The following is a 25,734-nucleotide window of genomic DNA, read 5'->3' as shown; positions in this document are numbered from 1 at the left end:
ACTTCTCTGAAGTTCCAGGCAGCTGCTTGCCCTCTATTTATAAGCGCTTTAGTGCTGCTGCTGGTGTTGCAATGCGTGCCCTGCAAAGCCGTATTTTTGGAGAGGGTGAAACAGCCCTGGAGAATCTGGGCTGAAACAGCTGACTTCACCCCAGTGGGACAGACAAGCCCCAATGGAGAGCCAAGTTTAGACAGCCTCTCTCACCAGCCCCACCTTCTCCTTCACTCCTTCCCTCTTAACATAAAGCAGGCAAGGCGGCTATTATTAGTTTGGGGTGTCAGGCCTGTTCCTCTGCGAACGTCTCTTAATATCACCTCTTGGGGGTTTGCCCTGAAAACAGAGCCTTGTTGTTGTGGCACCTTTAAAAAGGCAAGTGGGCATAGAAAGCTGCCTTATGTTCTTTTGGGGGCAAGCCTTTTAGCTCAGTTCTTTGCAAGCAGAAGGTCCTAGGTCCAATCCCTGCTTTCCATCTCCAGGTAGGGCTAGGAGAGATTCCCGGTTTGAAACCCTGGGGGACGAATCAGTGTTGACAATCCTAAGATAGATGGAGCAACTCAGTCTAATGGATATTTATTGGGGGGAAATCCATGGGTCAGTGGAAGAGGACCTGCCTTGCATGGATGAAGCTCTCAGGTTTAATCCTTGGCAACTCCAGGTAGGAGAGGGTTCTGTGGCTGCTCAGTTATGCTAATGCATGGGTAGGCAAACTAAGGCCCAGGGGCTGGATCCGGCCCAATCACCTTCTAAATCTGGTCCGCGGACAGTCCGGGAATCAGCATGTTATTACATGAGTAGAATGTGTCCTTTTATTTAAAATGCATCTCTGGGTCATTTGTGGGGCACAGGAATGCGTTCATTATTTTTCTCTCAAAATATAGTCCGGTCCCCCCACAAGGTCTGAGGGACAGTGGACCGGCTCCCTGCTGAAAAAGTTTGCTGACCCCTGTCTAATGCATCAGGAAGAACTACCTGGACAAAACTGCAGTAAACTGTAAGATATAAATAGGAAAACATCGCATGCTTTGTGAAGTCCCTAATCTACACGTACATCTGCATTTTATGATTGGGTTGGTTCAGGCAGCGGCTCTGCATTTTATATACAGTTGTATAGTTATATAGAGATTTCTTTTCCTGAGAGTGTTTGCATGGTTTTGTCATGGCCTTTGGCTAGTACAGTAAAGCTTATTTTGATTGATTTGAGGTAGGCCTGGGAGAGCTGCTGCAAGTCAGTGTGGGCAATGCTAAGCTCTTATCTGTGTTTATTGGGCATTTGTTCTAGGATAGTTACATGACAAAGAGCATGACCACTATTATTTATTGATGATGATGATTATGAGTGGTTACATTCATTATTATAATTATATTATTTTTAATTATCCCAATTCATTCATCATGTAGTCATTTTGATTTGAGGGGTGCTTATACCATCAGCCATTCATCCACTTTTCAGTGAGGGGTCTCCTGACAACTCTCAACTAAAGTGCTCAGGATTTTTTGGGTGGAAGCCATGACAGCAGAGGCAGAGTGGTGTAGTGGTTAGAGTGTTGGACTAGGACCTGGGAGACCAGGTTGAACCCGCCCCCCATTCAGCTATGAAGCTCACTAGGTGGGCTTGGGCCAGTTGCTTCCTCTCAGTCAAACTACCTCCCAGTACTGTGGAGGATATAAATGCAATAATAATAATAATAATGAATATATTGCCTCATCTTGTGGCGGTGAGTCCCACAAGTTAATTACACACCGTGTGAAGAACTACACAGCTATGTGGGGCGTTGAGGACACTTCTCCTGGGTGCAACCCTTTCTGGGGGCAACAGGCATCAAAGATCATGCTGTAATAATATTATTTTAATACCTGTAATTATCGTTATGTAATGTTTTCCTTTCAGCGTGGAATAATTAAAGATGAGCCAACATCGTGCAGTAGTGGTTAGAGGGTCAATTAGAATGCAAGAGATCCTGGCTGAAGTCTCCACCCATCGAATAACTCCAGTCATTTACCTCAGTATCGTCTATCAAGGGAAACTTTGGCCCACCAGATGTTGCTGAACTACAACTCCCATCATTCTTGACTATTAGCCATGACTGCTGAGGCTATTGGGAGTTGGAGTCCAACAGCAACTGGAGGGCTGAAGATCCCCCAAGCCCTGGTCTCTTCTGACTGGCGGTGACTGCAGGGTTTCAAAAAGGAGTTTTTCCTAGCCCAAGAAACTGTTGACCACCCATCCGTCTGCCCTTTGTTTTGTGCATACAGAAGTACCTCGGTTTTCAAACGCCTCTGTAGTCAAACGTTTCGGAACTCGAATGCCAAAACCCCAGAAATAAATGCCTCGGTTTTCAAACGCACCTCGGAAGTCAAACAGGAAACGCGGCTTCTGTTTTGAGTTTTCCATTTTGAGGCTTTCGGTTTTTGAATGTTTTGGAACTCAGATGGACTTCCAGAACGGATTACGTTCAAAAACCGAGGTACCACTGTACTAGGAATGCCCTCAAGGAAGCCCGGGAAGAGGAATTCAAGGTAAGATTTTCAGTTTCCCCCAGCCCAAAGCATGTGCTGCGCTACTGAGCTATGACAATTCCTCTGGCGCTCAGTGTTCTTGAACCTTATGGGGAGACCCTGGGCCACGATCTTTGAGTCTATCCCACCTCAAGAGGTTGCTGTGATAAAAGATATCTATGGGAAGAATGCAAGAAGATCAAACCTCTCCATTCTGAAGGAAATCAGCCCTGAGTGCTCACTGGAAGGACAGATCCTGAAGCTGAGGCTCCAATACTTTGGCCACCTCATGAGAAGAAAAGACTCCCTGGGAAAGACCCTGATGTTGGGAAAGATGGAGGGCTCAAGGAGAAGGGGATGACAGAGGACAAGATGGTTGGACAGTGTTCTCGAAGCTACCAGTGTGAGTTTGACCAAACTGCGGGAGGCAGTGGAAGACAGGAGTGCCTGACGTGCTCTGGTCCATGGAGTCACGAAGAGTTGGACACGACTAAGCAACTAAACAACAACAACAATGGGAAGAGGCTCAGGCCCAGGGGTCAAATGCAGCTCTCCAGGCCCCTCTGTCCATCCATTAGCATATTCCCCAGGCCATACTCTGCACTCGTCCTGTTTCATGCCCCAAATGTTTTTGCCTGGCTGGAATGTATCTTTGATAATGCCTCATGCTTGTCTGGGTCGAGGACACAGGTGTGTGTATAGAAGGTAGCTTAATGTACAAAAGTAAAAATTGCATTCATTGCTCTACTCACTTTTGCCTCTGGCCTGGCCCACCACAGACATGTGGCCCCCAGAATCTTGCCCACAAGAGAATGTGGCCCTCTGGTTCTAAAAGACCCCCCGGTTTAAGCCTCCCTGATCTCCTTGGATGAAGAAAGCAAAATGAGCCTACTAAATATACAAAGCTTTCCAGATAGTAGATTAAAAAAGCTAGACATCAGTTTTCTCGGAGGCTTAGTCAGGGCAGCAGGCCACACCCGCAGCCTAACCCAGCCTAGCACATTCAGCTTTATCAAGAAGGATAAAATTGGGGAGGGGGGGCATGACATCAAACAGTGGCAGCAGCCAGCAGGGGTTACTCGCAAGCACCTCTCAACAGGAGCAGTCTTGCCTAAGCAGCTTCAACAGCATTTCCTCAGCACAGTGGTACCTCGGGTTACATATGCTTCAGGTTACATATGCTTCAGGTTACATACTCCGCTAACCCAGAAATAGGTTAAGAACTTTGCTTCAGGATGAGAACAGAAATTGTGCTCTGGCGGCACGGCAGCAGCGGGAGGTTCCATTAGCTAAAGTGGTGCTTCAGGTTAAGAACAGTTTCAGGTTAAGAACGAACCTCCGGAACGAATTAAGTACGTAACCAGAGGTACCACTGTAATATCTTTAAAAAGCCTGTGACTATGTGCCTTAACCCAGCATTGGTTCCGGCCGAAGGGGGTGAAGAGTTCAGAGAGCTTGTCTCAGGTGTAGGAATGTCTATTTATGGCACCGAGTGCCAAGGCTGTTTTTAAAGCACCGCTTTTAAAAGTTGGCAACCTTATTTGCAGGCGATAGCCTACTTTTTAGGGTTGTATCATGTTGCCTGATGTTGAATCAGACCATCTTGCCCAGCCCTGATGACTGGCAGCAGCAATAGGGGGTCACAGCAAGAGGCGTTCATATCACCCGTCACCCAAGAGCTCTTCTTAACTAGAATGTGGAGGATTAAAACCTTAGATTTTCTCCATGAATGAGATGAACAAAATGCACGAGGTTACAACAGGGTGGATTTGATTTAAATCATTTTTTTACAGAAAGACTCATTCTTGCTGGTATAATCTTAATATTTACAAGAGGAAGGTTTCATTTTTGGAATTATAAATTTTCAGAGTAGTTTTTACAAAAAAAAAAAAAGATTATATTATTAGAAATAGACAGATAATTATGAAATTATTGTGAGGTTTAATAAGTTAACTGTTTATATTTGGGCAACTTTTCTGCTGTACTTTTATTGTAAGGAGAAAAACAATCATTTCCTTAATAACAATTTAAACTGTTTATTTAACTAAAACAATAACATTATAGCATATGGATCCATGTTTGTTAGCACACATGAAAAACTTAAAGCAAATCCTTATTTCCTGATGAATAGCCTTTGGACTACAATGTAACTTAAATAGAAAACTATCTTTGGAAAGATTTTTCCTCCCAAAGCATTTTATTTTAAAAATCTGATTTAAATTTTAAAAAATCCGATTTAAATAAAAGAATCTGATTTTTTAAAAAAATCATTGATTTTTATCCACCCTGGCAATAAAGGCACTTGATATTATTATAGAAAAATATGGGAGGCGCTCACTCAGAACAAAATGTTGTGTGGTGTGGTGTGGAGTGTTTTAAACTGTTTTTAAAATGTGTTTTAAATGTTGTAACCTACCGTGAGACCTTAGGGTGAAGAGCAGGTAAACAAAAATGAGTTAAAAGGGCCCAACCCCCCTTTTTGGATTGTTTTAGGATCCTCCTCATTCCGGAAACTATAGTTTACCCCCTGCAGAACTATAATTCCTGGCACCTAGTTTAGTTTCCAGAATTCTTAGTTTTAAGTGTATGGTGTACAGGCAGCCTAGGACAGAATACTGAAACTGTAGAAGCTCTGTGTCTTTAGTTAAGGTCTATACAAACTGCTTGCTTTCAATGAACTATGCATTCTGGTTTGAGCAGTTTAGAAAGCAGATTATGTCTCACCACATGTGCGAAATTGACTGAGCCTGAGTCAGCACCCAAAGGGAGAGTCCTGCTGTCAGCAGGTGTTGACAGCCGGTATCTAAGGAAAAGTCTGGACCTGGTGGAGTAACTAGGAAGGATGAACCTTCAGGATAAGCTGGTTTTTCGGGGTACTTCTGCACAGTCTCAAGATTTCCCCAAGCCTGCTGGTGCTCCCATCTTGTGCCTGGATGCTGTGTTTTTGACAACATAAACAACAGCTCTCATAGCTCCAACACTGGAAATAGAGGGAAGTTAGTCCGATTGGGCTCTGAAGTAAGCAACTGTATATTCTAGGCTAAAACTGTACAGTGGAACCTCGGGTTGCGAATGTGATCCATCCAGGAGGCACGTTCGCAACCCGCAGCGCTGCGTATGCGCATGACGCGATTTGGCACTTCTGTGCATGCACAAAGCACAATTTGGCGCTTCTGCACATGTCCCGAAACCTGGAAGTAACTCGTTCCAGTACTTCCGGGTTCAGCGCATCCGTAACCCGAAAATGCGCAACCCACAGTGTTCGCAACCAGAGGTATGACTGTAGTCAAATCCATACCACATACAGTGGTACCTCAGGTTAAGTACTTAATTCGTTCCGGAGGTCCGTTCTTAACCTGAAACTGTTCTTAACCTGAAGCACCACTTTAGGTAATGGGGCCTCCCGCTGCTGCTGCGCCGCCGGAGCACAATTTCTGTTCTCATCCTGAAGCAAAGTTCTTAACCTGAGGTAATATTTCTGGGTTAGTGGAGTCTGTAACCTGAAGCGTATGTAACCTGAAGCGTATGTAACCCGAGGTACCACTGTACAGTGGTACTTTGGTTCTCAAACTTAATCCGTTCCGGAAGTCTGTTCCAAAACCAAAGCGTTCCAAAACCAAAATGTGCTTTCCCGTAGAAAGTAATGCAAAATGGATTAATCCGTTCTAGACTTTAAAAAACAACCCCTAAAACAGCAATTTAACATGAATTTTACTATCCATTGATCCATAAAATGAAAGCAATAAACAATATACAATATACTGCAGTCACACAATCAATCAATAAGTAGCTGAACTGGGTTCCACAAAGTCACAAAAACAAAACAAAAAGAGCCGCAAAATAAATAGCAAAAGCCGACAGACCTCAGCGTAACACTCAAAACGCAAGTGTGGCACTCAAAACAGAAGCGTAACACTCAAAGCAGAGCACATTCGGCTTCTGAAAAAAGTTCGCAAACCGGAACACTTACGTCCGGGTTTGCAGTGTTTGGGTTCCAAGTTGTTTGAGCACCGAGGTGTTTGAGAACCAAGGTACCACTATTTTAAGCACACATTTCCCACTGCCCAAAGAATGCTGGGATACTTCCCTTAACAAATTGTGGCTCCCAGGATTCTTTGGGGAAAGCCATGCACTTTAAATTTATGTTGTGGATGCAGCCCATTGTAATGAAAGTTAAGAAGCCGCTGCCGATCATTATAGACAATATTGATGTATATGGGCCAGTGGCCTGACTCAGTATAAAGCAGGCTCCTATGAGAGGGAAATTAGCTATGTGACAGAGCATATGATTTATATTCAGGCAGTCCCAGGCTCGACCCCTGGCGTCTCTGGGTAGGGCTGGGGCAGAACCCCACCTGAAACCCTGAAGAGCTGCTGCCGGTCAGTGTAGACATAATGGAGCTAAATGGACCAATGGGCTGACTTGGCATATGGCAGTTTATTTACTTAATTATTTCAGGTTATATATATATAAAATAAATCACCAAGCCATTAAAAAAAAACCATCATGGTGGTATACAACATTCCCTACTATTCTTAACCTTACAGTGGTACCTCAGGTTAAGTACTTAATTCGTTCCAGAGGTCCGTTCTTAACCTGAAGCACCACTTTAGCTAATGGAGCCTCCTGCTGCCGCTGCGCAATTTCTGTTCTCATCCTGAAGCCAAGTTCTTAACCCAAGGTACTATTTCTGGGTTAAAAGAGTGTGTAACCTGAAGCTTTTGAATTATGGTGCTGGAGGAGACTCTTGAGAGTCCCATGGACTGCAAGAAGATCAAACCTCTCCATACTGAAGGAAATCAACCCTGAGTGCTCACTGGAAGGACAGATTGTGAAGCTGAGGCTCCAGTACTTTGGCCACCTCATGAGAAGAGAAGACTCCCTGGAGAAGACCCTGATGTTGGGAAAGATGGAGGGCACAAGGAGAAGGGGGCGACAGAGGACGAGATGGTTGGATAGTGTTTTCGAGGCTACCAGCATGAGTTTGACCAAACTGCGGGAGGCAGTAGAGGACAGAGGTGCCTGGCGTTCTCTGGTCCATGGGGTCACGAAGAGTCGGACACGACTAAACGACTAAACAACAACAACAACAACCTGAAGCATATGTAACCTGAAGTGTATGTAACCCGAGGTACCACTGTATTTTGCTAGTGGTGTGTGTGTGTGTGTGTGTGTGTGTGAGAGAGAGAGAGAGAGAGAGGGGGGGGGGACGGAGGGAGGGAGAGAACAGACTGAGTGAACAGCAGCTTACATGTAAATCTTGTTGAAGGGCGGGGTATAATAAATACCTAAAGTTGGGAGGCTCTAGAAGACATCCGTCACAGACGATAAAAGGAAATACCATTCCTGACTCAGTTGAGTTTAACAAGATCTCCATCGTTTGACCACCCCTGAAGACTTAAAGTATGCATGCCTGCTATCCACAGTCTGAATCCAATCTGCCTAACATTACATCACATGTGAGATAATTACTGTTTATAGTAGGGAACTAGGCACTCCCAATTCTGCCTGAGGCCTAAAAAGAGGCAGCATCGAATCCCTCTGTGATCTCAAAACTCAGCCATTTTACGTTCTGCAAAGTTGGCCTTGCCAACTAGGCGGAGGACGCAAATTTTAATCTCGGTTTTTAATCCTCTTTCATAAAATGTGTGCACCCCTTGATTGTAGAGTGCTCAATCCCTGTATATTCCAAATTAGTTCCATCTCAAAAGGTTGGTGATGGAGCTGAAGCCTTTTGCTGTTGCCTAGCGACCACAGGGCGCCCTCCCAACCCTCTTAGGGCTGGCCTGGAAGAGAATGGGGCATGTTTTTCCGCTGCTGTTGCTAGGCAACCACCAGTGTTTCCCTGTCCTCTGAATCCACAACACAGCTGGCTAGGAACGAGGGCCAAACAGTGTGATGCAGGAGGTCTGCAATCATATCCCCTGACATTTTTATTTTTATTTTTTACTTTCTTTAAAGCAGCCAGATTTTGACTGGGGAGAAGTTCCATTGTAAGACCATGACCTCAGCTAGGTTGCAAGAGCTAAGAAACGATGCCCTCCGGGCCAATGGGTGGGCATTCCCTCCACCTGGCCCTGTCCTAGCTGCTAGCAGAACAGTAGCCATAGGGATGTGAGTGATGTTACGTGGGAAACAGAGGGACAGTCAATTCACAGGGCAATGCACCGGAATTAGCTCAGAGTGTAATATGAGCTCTTCCTCTTGCTCTTGTACAGGAAGTACAGGAGGTGTTTGTCTCTCGACTGCTGGAGCTTGAAGAGAGCAGTCATGTTTTCTGTTGTGCTTCAAAGACAGAAATAAAAGCATGTAAAAACATTTCTGTCTATCTCCTTTTCCCTGCGGGAGTGCAGGAGGGAGGGGGGGTGTTCTTCTCACGCTGAGAAGAATCGCCTATCGCGACCTAGCCTGGATCTTGCTGGGAATGCAGCGAGGGAGGTCAACAGGAGACCAAGCCGGGTGCCTGGGAGTGTTGCCAGTTACTCCCGCCCGAGATAGGCTTGATTATCGACAAGTGACTGAGCTGGAAGCGGGCTGGGAGTTGGAGACACAGAGACCTGCTTGCTCTGTCCTGGATCTAGAGCTGTGACTAATGGAGAAGCAAGATCTGTTGGGGTGTTAATGCTGTGAGCCCCTCCATCTTATACCCAGGTTGTTCAGCCCGGAACTGAGATCCAGCGCCGAGGGCCTCATTGCGAGAAGTGAGGTTACAGGGAACCAGGCAGAGGGCCTTCTTGGTGGTGGCACCCACCCTGTGGAACACCCTCCCTTCAGATGTGAATGAAATAAGCAGCTATCCTATCTTTAAAAGACATCTGAAGGCAGCCCTGTTTAGGGAAGTTTTTAATATTTGATGCTGTATTGTTTTGAACACTTGATTGGGAGCTGCCCAGAGTGGGTGGGGAAACTCAGCCAGATGGGTGGGGTATAAATAATAAATTATTATTATTACAGTATGTGTAAATAAATCTATATATCCCAAAGATGCCACAGTCTCCAACGAAGCATTATTCTTTCTGTTGTGAAACTAATTATAGCACTTTTTCCTCTTTTTTTTTTTTGCTGGAAGATAGAGCAGTGGGAGATTTACTTTAGGAGGGTGGCAACATGAGAACGGGCTTTTTCTTTAGTGTAATGCTCTCCCCAGGGAGCTTTGGCCGGCGCCTTCATGATATACCTTTAGGTACCAACTGATGCTGTCCTGGATCCAGCAACTGAAAGGGACGTGGGTGGTGCTGTGGTCTAAACCACTGAGACCAGGGCTTGCCGATCGGAAGGTCGGTGGTTCGAATCCCTGAGATGGGGTGAGCTCCTGTTGCTCGGCCCCTGCTCCTGCTCCTGCCAACCTAGCAGTTCGGAAGCATGTCAAAGTGTAAGTAGATAAATAGGTACCACTCTGGCGGGAAGACAAAGGGCGTTTCTGTGTGCTGCTCTGGTTTTGCCAGAAGCAGCTTAGTCATGCTGGCCACATGACCCGGAAAAACTGTCTGCGGATAAATGTCGGCTCCCTCAGCCAGTAAAGCAAGATGAGTGCCACAACCCCAGTCGTTTGCGACTGGACTTAATTGTCAGGGGTCCTTTACCTTTACCAGGTGAAAATGTTCCTCTTTAACCAGGCCTTTGGCTGACTGACATCCAATGCCCTTTTAAATGTGTTTTGGTAGGGGGGGTGTATTATTGGGTTGTTGTTTTTGTTTTTATTATGCATCTTCTGGGTTTTTAAAAATATATATTGTGATTTTATGTTGTGAACCGCCCTGAGATCTACGGGGATAGGGCAATAGACAAAACAAACAAACAAACAAACAAACAAACAGTGTTCTGTGGGGCAAGGAGGGTTAAGCAGTCTGCATGCAGCAAGCCTGGGTTGCGAATTTAGGAATCTTATTCTAGCAGAAGGGCCACCTCTTCATGGGAGAGCGTCTGCATTTGCAGGTTCGATCCTGAACGCAGGTAGGGTAAGACTGTTGCCTGAAATCCTGGACAGCTGCTGCCAATGCGGTCCCATCTGCACTTCCTGTTTAACTAAGGAAGTACATGACTTTAAACAGTCAACAAACGACACTTCGCCAGATTTCTTTGGGGTGGGGAGAGCCGGGACTGAAGGAGCCTCTCCACCCCCCATTGTTCTGCCCAGACACTGATGTCCAGCTCCAAGGGCCTTCTGGCAGTTCCCTTGCTGCGAGAAGTGAAGTTACAGGGAACCAGGCAGAGGGCCTTCTTGGTAGTGGCACCCTCCTTGTGAAACACCCTCCCATCAGACATCAAGGAAATAAATAACTACCTGACTTTTAGAAGACACCTGAAGGCAGCCCTGTTTAGGGAAGCTTTTAATGTTTGATGTTTTACTGTGATTTTAATATTTTGCTGGAAGCCACCTAGAGTGGCTGGGGAAACCCAGCCATATGGGTATTATTATTATCATTTGGGATGATACAGCCTTAGACCTATATGCAGCACAGATGGTGAGCCACATGACCATGATAGGCTGGGCCGCAGGGAAAAAAGTGAGTGGGGCAATGAATGTAAATGGCACCTGTCAGGGTTTCAGGGAGAGAAGAGCAGATGGGGGAGGAGACAGAGAGCGAGGGGGAAGAATCCCAGAGAGATGAGGAGGAGGATGACGATGACCAAAGGTCGTCCATGAGTCTGTCCAGTGAGTCAGAGGACTCCCAAAAGGGGGCCCCCCTGGTCAGACCAAAGGGAGGCCAAGGGGGAAGCAGTGAGGAGCAGGGGAGCGAAGGGAGAAGCCCCAGTGGGAGTTGGGCACCGGAGCCGGCTTCTCAGCCGGAACGGAGTGAAGGGGGTGGAGTTACCAGTGTGTCAGAGGGAGCAGAGCAAGAAGGAGACAGGGGAAGGAGATCGGAGCAGGACGCTCAGCCGGAAGGGGTGGAGAGCAGCACCGGGAGCAGTGTAGCGGTCGAGAGAAAGGTCAGAAGCAACGTACGCGCGCCAAGTTCAAATGTAGAGGCGCGCGGAAGTGAGGAGAGCCCTGGGGAGGAGCCCGGCCCCAAAGCGAGAAGGAGGGGGGCAGAGGCGTCAGAGGATTCAGCCTCGGGCGAGTCCCGGCGAGGGGGAACCCAGGGGGGCAGAAAGACCCTGCGGAAAAGGAAGGAGAGGAAGAGGTGGTCCAGCACAAGCCTCTTAAATTGGTGTAGAGGCGGTACGGATTCAGAGGGTACTTCAGCGGTCTAACGTTACAGACGTAGAGTCACAAAGATGGAATGTAAATGGAGCAATGATCTTCAATAAAGACTTTTTGTAAATAAACTGGATCGGATTTGGGTCTCTTGTGAGCTGGGACCAGACGGGTGGCTCTGACAGTAAGTACCCTCCCAAGAACGCAAAATTTTTTTTTTGCAAAGCTCACCAACGGGAGCAGCCATGAGCACGGAGGAACAGCTGCTTACGCTGAGGAAGCAGGTTACCGACCTCACAGCTGCAGTCATTGCATCTCAGAAGAAGAATGACGAACTGGAGAAGGCTTGCCAGGACCTGCGAACAAGGTGGGAGCATGCAAGAGGGGCAGGGGTCCCGGGTTCCAGATCGGAGGGAGTTGCACTTGGACGGCGGGGGGGCGCCCTAGTTACGCACTTTGATGGCAACCTGCAAAACTACCCTAACTTCAGAGCAGACGTCGTGTATGCACTGCATTTGCTTCGTCATGATTTTAAGGATGAGGAGGAAAAAGTGGGGTTCATAATTTCGTTTTTGCATGGGGAGGCCAGAGCTTGGTTGCGCAATTTGTGGCGCGAAGATGGCCCTGCCCGCCGCAATTCTGATGAATTTATTAAAGCGATGGATGCTTGTTTCCAGTCATCTGTGGATGTGGATATTGCTCGTAGGCAGATGCACGGACTGCGGCAAGGCAAAGCCACTGTACGTCAATATCACTCCAGATTCTTTGCGTTACTAACTGCGTTGGGCTGGGAGAAGGATAGTAAACCAGTAAGAGATCTGTTCTGGGAAGGTCTTAGCCCCCCCGTCAAGGATGAGATCGCCAGAGGAGATAGACCCCAGACCCTAGAAGACGTAGTGCAGAGGGCTTTGGCAATCGGAATACGACATGAGGGACGCCCGTGGCACGAGGGGGAGGGACCCCAGGCGCGTGCACCAGCGAGAACCCCCCCTTTTGTCCCCAGGGACTTCAGCCAGACGCACCCCTCGCCCTTGGGGAGGCAGGGAGAAGAGCCGATGGAAATTGGTGGTGCTAGGGCTCAGACACCATCCAGAGCCCCTGTTTCCGGTGCAGTGAAGGCGAAGCCTCCTAGAGGGACCAGGAAATGTTACATCTGTGACAGTGCACACCATATGGCGAAAGAGTGCCCCCAGAGGCTCCAAAAACACACTGCAGCTCTAGCAACGGTGGCAGCGGGAGTGGTGCAAAGAGAGCAGCCTCAGGGAAACGACAGTGCCTGGCTGGAAGCGGAGCTACTGGGGCTCAGCCAGGCGGATCTGTAGAACAGTCCCCAGCACCCTTGCAACGCACAGACCCTTTACCACCCAAGCCAGCAGTGCAACTCACTGCAACCCTTCAGCTGCCGAATGGACACTCCCTGGAAGTTCCCATCACGATTGATTCAGGAAGCAATGCGGATTTTGTGGGAATACAATTTGTCAAGCAGCATAGCATAGCGCTCCTGCCTGCAACGACGCCTCTGAACGTGGTCACGGTGGACGGCAGGAAATTGCTGGGAGGGCAAGTTGTGCAGCAGACGCCTCCCATGGTGATGCAGATTGGAAACCATCGAGAAGTCATTAGCTTCAATGTCACCCACCTGTCAGACACGCCCATTGTGTTGGGCATGAGTTGGCTGGAGAGGCATAGTCCCGCTGTAGCGTGGTACCAGCGGCAAATCACCTTCTGCTCATCGTATTGTGCTCAGCATTGCATCCAAACCAATCAGGAGGAGGGGGCTGAGCAGCAGCTGCAACTGGGCATGGTGCAGGCAGTGCCTCACAAGTACGAAGGATTCTTGGAGGTTTTCTGCGAGAAAGAAGCTGACAAGTTGCCGCCTCACAGGCCTTACGACTGTGCGATCGACCTGGTGCCGGGGGCGCAACTGCCAACTGCCAAGCTGTATTCCATGTCTGAGGACGAGATGCAAGAGCTCAGAGAGTTCATAGAGCATAATCTGAAGCGCGGGTTCATCCGGGAATCCAAAGCAGTGGGAGGCAGTCCTGTTTTCTTTGTGAAGAAGAAAGACACGCCCCAAAAAAGACTCATTGTGGACTACCGGTTCATAAACAGACTGACTAAGCCCAAGGCCTTCCCCATGCCCAAGATTGACGACCTCCTAGCGACCGTTAGGAAGGGTAAGATCTTCACCAAGTTGGATTTGCGTGGAGCGTACAACCTCATTCGCATTCGGAAGGGCGATGAGTGGAAGACTGCCATGTTCACGCCTCTGGGCACGTATGAATACAGAGTTATGCCGTTTGGTCTCCAAAATGGCAGCCACGTTTTCCAAGCATTTATGCATCACGTGCTGGCGGGACTCCTCTACAAGAAGTGTGTATGTTTTCTCGACGACATCCTGATTTTCTCGGAATCGCCGGAAGCTCACGAGAAGGATGTAAAGGAGGTCCTACAGAGGTTGCGGGAGCACAGGCTGTACGCCAAGTTGGAGAAATGCCAGTTTGATGTGACGGAGGTGGATTTCCTTGGCTACAAGCTGTCCGACGAGGGGCTGGCCATGGACAGAGTCAAGGTCCAAGCGGTGTTGGACTGGAAGAGCCCACGCAATCGGAAGGAAGTCCAGAGATTCATCGGATTTGCCAATTTTTATCGCAAATTCATCAAAGGTTTTGCAAAGGAGACGGCAGCAATCACGGACACCCTCAGTTCCAAGAAGAAGAAGTTCGCTTGGACGGAACAGGCAGAGCGCTCTTTTCGGAAGCTTAAAAGCCTCTTCGCCTCCGAGGAACAGCTACTGCACGTGAATCCCAGCAGGCCCATGCGGGTAGAAACCGACGCGTCAGACAGAGCGGTTGGAGCCGTCCTTCTGCAGGAGGATCCGCAAGGCAATTGGAGGCCGGGCGCCTTCTACTCCCGGAAGCTCAGCAAGACGGAGCAGAACTACACCATATGGGACAGGGAGCTGTTGGCCATTCATGCAGCTTTCAAAGCGTGGCGACACTTCCTCATAGGAGCCAAGCACACAGTGCAGGTGCGCACGGATCACAAGAACTTAGAGTATTGGCGAACGGCGAAGCTGCAGACCCAAAGACACATGCGCTGGGCAGAATTCTTTGCGGATTTCGACTTCAAAATAGAATACATCCCGGGGGACTCCAATGTTATAGCCGACGCACTCTCCAGGAAACCGCAATACCTTGAGGAGACGGCACCAATAGCAGCGAAGCACATTTTCGCACCGCAGGCGTGGGCGTGCGCAGCCATCGCAGTCGATCTGGACGCGGTGCGACGCGCGTTGCAAGCGGATCAATTTGCACAATCCAAGATGGAGGAGCTGCGCAGCGGGTCGCAGAGAGACGATGAGTTCCAGTTGCGAGACGGGCTCTTGACTTGCAAGGGTGCCCTCTACGTGCCAAACGACAAGCTTCGCGCAAAGGTTCTGCAGCAATTGCACGACGCCCCCAGTGCGGGCCACTTCGGCAAGGAGAAGACAATAGAATTAGTGGCCAGGGACTTTTGGTGGCCCCAGATGCGGGGAGAGGTGGTGGATTACGTCGCCAGATGTGACACCTGTCAGAGGTCCAAACCAGTACACCAGAAGCCAGCGGGATTGCTGGAACCGCTGGAGACGCCGCAGCAGCCGTGGGAGAGGGTAGCCCTGGATTTTGTTACTGACCTGCCCAGCTCCAGGGGCAAGACGGCGGTACTGGTGGTTGTGGACTTGTTCACCAAGATGGCGCACTTCATTCCTTGTGCCAAGGTGGCGACGGCAGAACAGACCGCCAAACTCTTCATCGACCACGTGTTCAGAGTGCATGGACTACCGCAGTCCGTCCTGTCCGACAGGGGGCGCCAATTTGTTTCCAACTTCTGGCAGAAGCTTCTGGGTATCCTGCACGTCAAGATCGACCTAGCGTCGGCGAGACATCCACAGACCAACGGCCAAGCAGAGAGGGTCAACGCGATCATGCAGCAGTACCTGAGGTGTTACGCCAATCAGCGACCCGCAGCGTGGGTGGACTACCTGCCGATGGCTGAGTTTGCCTACAACAACACGAAGCACGCATCGACGGGGGTGACGCCGTTCTTCGCGAACAATGGCCGTCATCCCAGAACCTTTCCGAGGCTTATAGCACCAGGAGAGGGAGTGCCGCAAGAGGCCGACCAGTTTGCAGCAGAGTTGCAAGAGGTGCACGAGGAGCTGAGGAGACATTTGGAGCTGGCCAAACAAGCCTATAAGGTGCAGGCGGACAAACACAGAAGGGCGGGAGAAGACATCCAGGTGGGGGACTGGGTATGGTTAGCGGCCCAAGCGATGCCAGCCAAATCGTTAGCCAAGAAGAAGCTAGGACACAGGCAGCTAGGACCATACCAAGTTGAGGCTAGGATCAATCCTGTAGCATTTCGCCTGGCCCTTCCAGAAGGCTCCAGAGTACACCCGGTCTTTCATAGGTCGGTGCTCACTCCCTACAAGGCCCCGCATAGGTTTCAAGAGTCAGAAACAGTACCAGACCCACGCAAAGAGTCACCCAAGAGGGGGGGGTCGCCTAGGGCCGAACCCCTCAACGAGGTCACAGAGATACTGGACTCGAGATGGGGGGCAGAGGGGGTTGAATACTTTCTCGCAAAAGAGGGCACCCCAGCCACTGCCAATAGTTGGGTGCCGGGCTACGCGTTAGACGAACCCCTTTTGAAAGAAGAGTTCCATGCACTTTTCCCACATAGACCCATGCCAGCTGAGTACTTTGATGACTGGCTTTTCACACCCACATTGTCAGATAGCACGTTCAGGGGTTTCTCTTCCTCCGAGGAAGGAACAGCAGGATCGAGCCCGCCCAGGGGATCGTGTTCGGGAGTGGACACACTACCTTCGGATTGGTGGGAGGAGCAACCAGAGGAGGAATGGCGTAAGAGGTGGATGATGGGGCCTTGGCGGGCAGCACCAGAGGAAGTAGCAATGGAAGAAGAGACTGAGATGGCTTTGGGTGAAGAACCCGAGTTCGAACACACATACACAGAACTGCCAGCAGAGAACATTGACGTAGACGACCTGTATCCGGAGCCTACCCCCGAGGAGCCGCAGTTTCCACAACCGGCACCCGCCGAGCGGGAGGGGGGAAGGGGGGGCTTCGAGGGGGGGATGGATGTCAGGGTTTCAGGGAGAGAAGAGCAGATGGGGGAGGAGACAGAGAGCGAGGGGGAAGAATCCCAGAGAGATGAGGAGGAGGATGACGATGACCAAAGGTCGTCCATGAGTCTGTCCAGTGAGTCAGAGGACTCCCAAAAGGGGGCCCCCCTGGTCAGACCAAAGGGAGGCCAAGGGGGAAGCAGTGAGGAGCAGGGGAGCGAAGGGAGAAGCCCCAGTGGGAGTTGGACACCGGAGCCGGCTTCTCAGCCGGAACGGAGTGAAGGGGGTGGAGTTACCAGTGTGTCAGAGGGAGCAGAGCAAGAAGGAGACAGGGGAAGGAGATCGGAGCAGGGCGCTCAGCCGGAAGGGGTGGAGAGCAGCACCGGGAGCAGTGTAGCGGTCGAGAGAAAGGTCAGAAGCAACGTACGCGCGCCAAGTTCAAATGTAGAGGCGCGCGGAAGTGAGGAGAGCCCTGGGGAGGAGCCCGGCCCCAAAGCGAGAAGGAGGGGGGCAGAGGCGTCAGAGGATTCAGCCTCGGGCGAGTCCCGGCGAGGGGGAACCCAGGGGGGCAGAAAGACCCTGCGGAAAAGGAAGGAGAGGAAGAGGTGGTCCAGCACAAGCCTCTTAAATTGGTGCCGAGGCGGTACGGATTCAGAGGGTATTTCAGCGGTCTAACGTTACAGACGTAGAGTCACAAAGATGGAATGTAAATGGAGCAATGATCTTCAATAAAGACTTTTTGTAAATAAACTGGATCGGATTTGGGTCTCTTGTGAGCTGGGACCAGACGGGTGGCTCTGACAGCACCTTTATACATTAGACTGCTTTCTACACAAACACACACACACACACCTCTTTCTAGAAAAAAAAGCCCTGCATCCAGGCACGTAAGAGCCGTGATCAGAGTTCAACGGCACTCATGACATGGGCGTAGCTGGGGGGGGCAGGGAGGGGCAGTTGTTCCCCCCCTAAATCAATAAAAATACATAGCAAGCTAAGGTCCTGTGTTTGGTAGCTATCCAGCTCCCATAGCAAGGCAGAATCATAGAGTTGGATGGGACCCCCAGGGGTCATCTAGTCCAACCCCCTCTTTGCTAGAAGTCCTAACACTCTTTGCCTCCTTAGCAAATCTCCATCTGGCACTTTATGCCACCACACTTCATTATTCCATTGAGAGTCGCTCAGCAAATCACCTGTATGGCAAAGCCACACGGACGGAGACGCTCGCCTGCCCGCCTGCCCTTCCCCTTGGCAGGAATGAAACAAGAAGTTGGTTCCTTCCATCTGCTCTTCTCTCCATTTTGGTTTGCTGCGTCCTTTCCTTTGACAGGTGGTCACTCTGGTTGCCCCTCCCTGCTTCCCCTGCCAAGGCCGTTGCCTGTTTTTTGAGAGGGACCTGGGCAAAGTGCCCTCCCCACAGGGCTTAAACAGAGGCAGCTGAGAAGGGCAGGCAGCTGTGCAGATGCAACACACTCCTTGAGCCCCATGGCTATCTACAGACTCTGGTGTGATTATCTTCTTTGAACCCAGTGCTTCTGGGACCTGCCTCGGATTATGTATGTCGGGGCCCAGAGGCGTACAGCCATCCTTCAAAATTTGCACTTTTTAGAAGTTTTCGATGCAGTTCTCTAGCCAAGAAGTGTGTACAAAAATGCCTATACTAGGGTAGTCTCCATAAAAATGCATACGACATACAATAACGCATTAAATCAGGGAAGATTGCTTTGCTAAAAATAAGTTCCTTAAGAGCCACTGCATACAAAAATGTGTTTATTAGGATGTTCACGCAAAAATGCTGATGAATTTTCATGACCCTTCCTTTCTTTTTTTAAAAAGGCTAACTGATGAGGAGAAGTACAGAACTGAACTGAAGACTGGAAAAATGAGAAGCAGAAAACAAAAACTGACAGTTATCTCACCCATCCTTCGTCAGGGATAAAGAAGATGGTGGTTGCAGCCATGTGGCCTAGCACTTTAATTTCACGATTTATTTGTTTCACAATATGCATATACCGCTTGACTGTGAAAAAACAAGAAAACCTTGTCTTCACAGAGGCAGAAAAACCACGGTTACAACTAATGGCTAATCTGGAGAGAGCTAAACCATGAACCCTGGTTTGGACAAATGCTAATCCAAACTACAACGGTATCTGTACTGTACCTTTAAAGCAGTATCACACCACTTTTAACAGCCATGGCTTCCCTCAAAGAATCTTGGGAAGTGTAGTTTGTAAAGGTTGCTTCACTTTTGAGGTGCCTTTGCGGGGGAAGCCATGACTGTTTAAAGGGGGAATAATCCTGTTCTAAATGTATTGTGCTTCTGGGGATCAAGATTTCAATCCTATATATGTGGGAATAAGCCCCACTGATGCTATTAAGACATACTTCTGGGTATCACGCACAGGAATCCTGTGCTGCAAGGTTAAATTATTATTTCATCATCAAAACCTCAGACAGGGCCCACGGCTTTAATCAGCATGGTAAATGTGGAGAACAAGGCTTATCTGAACCAAGACACCAACATATAAAGAAGAAAGTCATGAGGGAAGATTTGTTAACAGGCTTACATCTAACATTCAGAAACCTGTGAAGTAACATTCTAGTTTCAGACGATACTCTTCTGCTGACATGAAACCTGCTGCACCTGAATTTATTGGCAAATTTGATTTAACTAATCTAGGACTCAGTTGAGACCAGGGTTGTCTCTACTGCTAACACTGTTACGGCCAGTCAATGCGGAACATTTGCTCCGATTTATTTCCCAATCAGCCTTTTGTCCATCCGTTTCGATGCACTCCTAACAACAGTTTTTCAAAAAGTGATTATGTCATGCCAGGGCGACAAAGCTCTTCATGCCTTTTAATTGCACCAACCAAAAGTTGCAGTATGCTCTTGAATCCCTCCTGCAAAAATACCGACAAGTCTGGAGGCATTGTGCGTTCTCACCAATAACAGCTGTTGTGAAAGGTCACTGCAATAAACTAGGAGACATTTGAGCTTCACAGAAACATGCCTTGGAGTTACTCTTATCACTGCATTTCTTAACCTACTTTCTCTCACACACACAGGTGTAGAGAGAGAATCTGCCAACCAGTAACAGCACTTCAGAGACGAAGAGTCTTGTGGCGCCTTAAAGACTTTGTTTTCTGGTGCACAAAAGCTTGTGCTACAAGAATATAGCTGTTAACCTTCAAGGCAAAATGGGACAGTTTTGTTGCTTTTGTTGCAATAGCCCCAAGACTGCGAAACCCGCCCCAGGAAAGTCTAAAACTTGGTGCAGGCACAATAAACCTTTAAATAAACCTTTAAATTAGCATGTGATGCTCTGTTTATCTGTGTGGTTTGCTCTCCCAGGCTAAATCCCACTGGGACTGGAGGTCTGAAATGCATGCAGGAGAGATCTAAACTCTGAAACATCCACATATGCAGTTTGAAAGCATGACCCCTCCCATAGCGCAAAGCATCAAGTCTTCCTTCCCCCCCTCCCTGGCTCCCTAGTAGTTTCTTACCCACAGAAGCCTCTGTCTGGAAAGGTCTCCAAAGGATGCCAGGCAGTGCCCAGTCACTGAAGTAGGCTCTGGGGCGTTCCCTTCCCCAACTGAGCAATGGCGCCTTCAGTGCTGAATCAGACGTGCACCACTCAGTCCCCTACTCCTCTTGACAGCTCAGCAATGCAGATAGAAAAAGCTTTCAGCCGTGTCCCTGGCTTCCCTGGGAAGGCAGCCACACAGCAAAGCGGTGTTCTCACAGTGGGCAGAGGTGGAGCCAGGCAATGTGCCAGGAATGCTATCTGGAGAGGCCCAAGGAAAAGGAGCTTGGAGCTTGTTGGTTTTATTTTTGCTTGGTTTTTTTCCCCCAGCAGAGATGGCCTTGGCTCAAGCCCAGCGCTCTCTCCGGAAGGCCTGCGGTTTTCGCCCAGTCGCTTCTGACCCTGACACTTGGAGGCCGGAGCGAGGAACTGCATTTAACTTCACCCAAAACCACCCAACCTGCATCAGCTGGAAACTGCTGATAGCAATTGGGCTTTTATTGGATGGAGGGGGGAAAGAAAGGATCAAAGAAACAAGCGCAGGCTGGGTGGCTGCAGGCTGTTTTTCAATTAACCCTCTGGAAAATAAAAAGGCCTTGAAATACCTATTGGCCGAAATGCATTTCCTGGAAATAAAAGCCACATTTTCACCACACCTGCACCCCTTTCCAGGATCTTGAGATGCCTTCTCTTTCATTTTGGAGTCCTGGATTTGAGCCAGCTGCCAAAATAAAGGAGTGAAATGAGAAATGAACAATGCTTTCAATTTCATTTCTCTCTCTGTTTCCCTCCCCCACCAGTCTTAAATTCATTTCTGCATCTGTTTGTCACTGGATAAGAAGAAACCCTCAAGGAAATTTGTCAGCATTTTAGTATGAATTTCACCTAATATTTTGGGCTCCTTTTTGGGGGAGAAAGGACAGGATATAAATTCAATAAATAAATAATGTACACGTTTTTATACCCAGCTTTAACTAATATACACGTTTTTGCAAGTGATTTCCCCTAATGGAAAGGATCTTTTTGTATGTTACTTTACTAATGCATGCCTTTTCAATATATGTGTTTTTGTAGAAACATTGTCTGCCTGGATGACTACACTGCAAAATTTGAGGCACTGTGAACGCTGAAGGGCAGCTGTGTTTAGATTCACACACTGATCTGAAAAGTGTGAATTTGTTTCTCATTAAAATGTAAGCAAAACGGCATCTCTCCCGCATCCCTGGGCCAGATCACTATTCCTGGGCCTTTTTAAAATGCCGTGCCTCACATCACCTCTCTCTTTTTCTGCTGCGATCAGCGTTGCCATTATTTTTATATTTACAGTCGTACCTTGGATCCCAAACACCTTGGTACTCGGACGTTTTGGCTCCCGAATGCCACAAACCTGGAAGTGAGTGTTCTGGTTTGCAAATGTTCTTTGGAACCCAAACGTCTGATGGGGCCTCCACAGCTTCTGATTGGCTGCAGGAACTTCCTGCAACCAATCAGAAGCCGTGCTTTGGTTTCCAAATCTTTTGGAAGTCGAATGGACTTCTGGAACAGATTCTGTTCAACTTCCAAGGTACGACTGTATAGGGTACTTTAATATTTGGGGTGCTTGACAAGAGAGGCAGCCAAAAGTACATCATTACAGTCTCTGGGTAATTGGCAGAAAATCAGTAATGGCCTGACTTGCTAAGATTTCAGCAGTAACAGTAAAACTGCAAGTAAAAAAACCGAACCCTGTTGTATCTGCTCCTCTTGGTGTTTATCTTTTGCATGGTGTTCTAAACATAGCTGTCAACTTTTCCATCCTATTCGGAATAAGGGAATTTCCCTTTAAAAAAGGGAAATGTTTACAGCTATGGTTCTAAATAAATTTTGCTACCAGCTGCTGACACAGTAGTCCTGGCTTCCATCCAGCCCACCATGACCTAGGCTCTTACTCGAGAAGAAGGAAGAGGTCTTTATCACGACAGATAAGAGATAAGAGGTTCAGCAATAGGTAAATGAGTCACAGCAGCTTCGAAGTCCAGGTTTGATGATGGGAAAGCCAAGGTTAGACAGACTAAAAGGATTGGTCCAAGTTCGAGGAGTCCCAAGATGTAGGCAAGGAGGTCAAAACTGCATGGAAGCCACAAAATTGTCCCAATGGGTGGGCACACCTACCCACCAAGCTTTTAAAGATCAGGCAAGGTGCTCTCGCTTGCCCTTGTGCCTTGCTAGATTGTGCCTAGCTAGATTCTCAAGTGTGCAGACACTCCCTGTGCCAGGGAGGGTGTGTCTAGGTTCTGGGTGACCAGACTGTCCCTTTCCCTTCTGACTCCAGTTCCTCTACCCCTAGCGATGGGCCATTGCCCAGCCCAGATTCCATTGCTTTGCTCCTTTCTCCTGGTAGGAAGAAGGGAGCTGGGAGTCTTGCCTCCCCTGCTGTGGCAGCTGGATATGGGGAGGGGGAAAGTACCTACCTTCTCCAGCCATTGTTCCCTGGTTTCAGTGCCCCCTCCCCATGTTACCCTTGTATTTCCCTTGTTTCAGCCTTCCACTCCACTTCTGAGACACATGATACCCGAGGATGACTGACAAGAGCATTGTTTTACTTTATACAGCTTAGGGAGAGGGAATCTGTGCCCACCCCCTCCTCCAGATTAGCCTCCCCCAACCTGATGTTCTCCTGTTTTGGTTGGACTCCAGCTCCCATCAGCCCCAGTCAGCATGGCCAATGGAACCAAGGATGCTGGGAGTTTTTGTTGACATCTGTTTGTCTCAAGAGACGATGGAGTGTGAGGATGAAATCAAGCTGCTGCATTAGCGACACTGAAGTGACCTCTCCGCAGCGCAAGCCTGGGCAGTGTGTATAATAATAATAATAATAATAATAATAATAATGTATTATTTATATCCCGCCATCTGGTTGGGTTTCCCCAGCCACTCTGGGCGGCTTCCAACAAAACACTAAAATACAATAACCTATTAAACATTCAAAGCTTCCCTAAACAGGGCTGCCTTTAGATGTCTTCTAAAAGTTTGGAAGTTATGTTTCTCTTTGACAACTGGTGGGAGGGCATTCCACAAGGCGGGTGCCACTACTGAGAAGGCTCTCTGCCTGGTTCCCTGTAACTTGGCTTCTCACAGCGAGGGAACCGCCATAAGACCCTCGGTGCTGGACCTCAGTGTCTGGGTAGAACGATGGAGGTGGAGACGCTCCTTCTGGTATACTGGACCGAGGCTGTTTAGGTCCAGCATCATGCCCTGTGATAGGAATGGAAGGTTGTGTCAATCTCAGTTTCTCATTTCCCCAAATTTAAATTCAGTTCTCCACATTTTGCAACATTTTGAGGGTGTTTTTTTTTAAAAAAAATCCTCATAAACATTCACCGGCAAATTTTGTGCAAATTTCTCCTAACATATACATTTTTAATATGCAGTTCTGACTAATGTGCATATCTTTGCAAGCAATTTGCCTAATATAATGCATTTTGCATGTAATTTTCACTAATATTTTCATGCACCTTTCCCCCTAATCTGATCTATGCATTTTTAGAAGCAATTGATGTGAGAACTGCATTGCAACATTTCAGATAAGCCTGAATTTCCAAGGATAGCTGTGTCTCGCTTTGCATTTTGTTTCGGATTTGATAGATTGGATTTTAAACATGCATTGAATCATATTTCTCTTCCACCCCTAGCCTGACTGTGTGAAAAATAGAATTGCACCATGGGAAGAAAACCCTGGGAAGGGCTAGGAGGAACAGAAGCTATGCAAGGAAAAGGCAAATATGTTAAAGGGTTGTTACAATATAAAAACAAACTGGGTCAAGGTTGCTTTAGCTTGAGATGCAGCTAGAACAAATATTGTGGTTGCTCATGTTATGGTCATGTACTTATTTTTTAAAAAACTGGTGAAACAGGAAGGGAGTCAGAAAGCAGGGGTCTGATCTTAATGGAGACAATATTAGGAGTTAAGCATACATGGGTGGATTTACACAAGAACAAAATAATGTAAGAAGTGTTAAGTATAAGGGAAATTCCCATATTCCAAATAGGATTCCTCGCAAGAAAAGGGAAAAGTTGACAGCTATTATTCTGGAGAGTTCTCTAGTACAGTGGTACCTCGGGTTACAGATGCTTCAGGTTACAGACGCTTCAGGTTACAGTCTCCGCTAACCCAGAAATAGCGCCTGGGGTTAAGAACTTTGCTTCAGGATGAGAACAGAAATTGTGCTCTGGCGGCGTGGTGGCAGCAGCGGGAGGCCCCATTAGCTAAAGTGGTACCTCAGGTTAAGAACAGTTTCAGGTTAAGAACAGACCTCTGGAACGAATTAAGTTCTTAACCCGAGGTACTACTGTATATAGAAATGAGCAAACCAGTGATATTTTAGGGAGCAGGCTAGCAGGCTGGGCCCATTACTTACATCATAGCAGCCTACACAACGCAAAACAGTGTTGCTGTATGTAGGTTTTATTTGTTTCTTATCTTATATTTTGGAAATGTACATCCAGTGTTGTTTTCCTTTAATTTTTGGGGGGGCCCCCAAGATAGTGGGGCCCTAAGCTTGTTTAGCTTATATGTAAATCCGGCACTGAGCAGGATCTGAGCCCTCTCCTCCTGTGGTCTCCAGCAACAGCTATTCAGAAGCATTTCTGCCTCCAGATGTGGAGGTAGACAGGGGTCAGCAAACTTTTTCAGCAGGGGGCCGGTCCACTGTCCCTCAGACCTTGTGGGGGGACGACTATATTTTTTTGGGGGAAATGAACTAATTTCTATGCCCCCATAATAACCCAGAGGTGCATTTTAAATAAAAGGACACATTCTAGTCATGTAAAAACACGCCAATTCCTGGACCATCCGTGGGCCGGATTTAGAAGGCAATTGGGCCGGATCCGGCCCCTGGGCCTTAGTTTGCCTACTCCTGGTATGTCCCACAGAGGAACTTACGGTCTTCAAACAAAAACATCTTGGAGGTCCCAGGCCACAGAGAGGTTAGGCTGGCCTCAACCAGAGCCAGGGCTTTTTCGGCTGTGGCTCCGATCTGGTGGAACGCTCTGTCACAAGAGACTAGGGCCCTGCGGGACTTGATATCTTTCCGCAGGGCCTGCAAGACAGAGCTGTTCCACCAGGGCACAGCCTGACTCCCTCCTTTGGCAATCTTCGCAGAACTCTAGCCCAATGGTTGCCATTAATTTGATTTGAATTAATTTTATAATGAAATGATTTTAGAATGTTGTATTATTTTATTGTTGTTAGCCGCCCTGAGCCCGGCTTTGGCTGGGGAGGGCGGGATATAAATAAATATTATTATTATTATTATTATTATTACCCATGAGGTAGAGCATAGCTATAGTGGCTAATAGCCACTGATAGCTTTTTCCTGCACAAAGTTGTCTAATTGTCTTTTAATACCATCCAACTTGATGGCCATTAGTTACCAGCCTTTGACAACCTCATTCTCCACGAA

At 48.1% G+C, this 25,734-nt stretch overlaps 1 protein-coding gene and 1 long non-coding RNA gene across 2 annotated transcripts in view; one reads left to right on the top strand and one right to left on the bottom strand.

Annotated features, from left to right (window-relative positions):
* The window catches only part of HSPB8 (heat shock protein family B (small) member 8), a 32,806-nt gene extending 12,143 nt beyond the window's left edge, over positions 1–20,663 (bottom strand). The window contains exon 1 of the mRNA XM_081892581.1: positions 20,274–20,663. The gene's annotated coding sequence lies outside the window, so the exon portion shown is untranslated. The remainder of the gene's footprint in view (positions 1–20,273) is intronic.
* LOC309359153 lies at positions 232–20,267 on the top strand. The gene is made up of 4 exons (XR_014163742.1): positions 232–655; positions 879–991; positions 1,889–2,517; positions 19,833–20,267. It is a non-coding gene; the product is annotated as an uncharacterized lncRNA (long non-coding RNA).
* Positions 20,664–25,734: the final 5,071 nt, after the last annotated feature.

Source organism: Podarcis melisellensis (genome assembly GCF_964234715.1).
Source record: "Podarcis melisellensis genome assembly, chromosome: 16".
Classification (NCBI taxonomy): Eukaryota; Metazoa; Chordata; class Lepidosauria; order Squamata; family Lacertidae; genus Podarcis; species Podarcis melisellensis.
The sequence above is the reverse complement of the archived record's forward strand: the minus strand, read 5'-3'. Positions and strand labels throughout refer to the sequence as shown.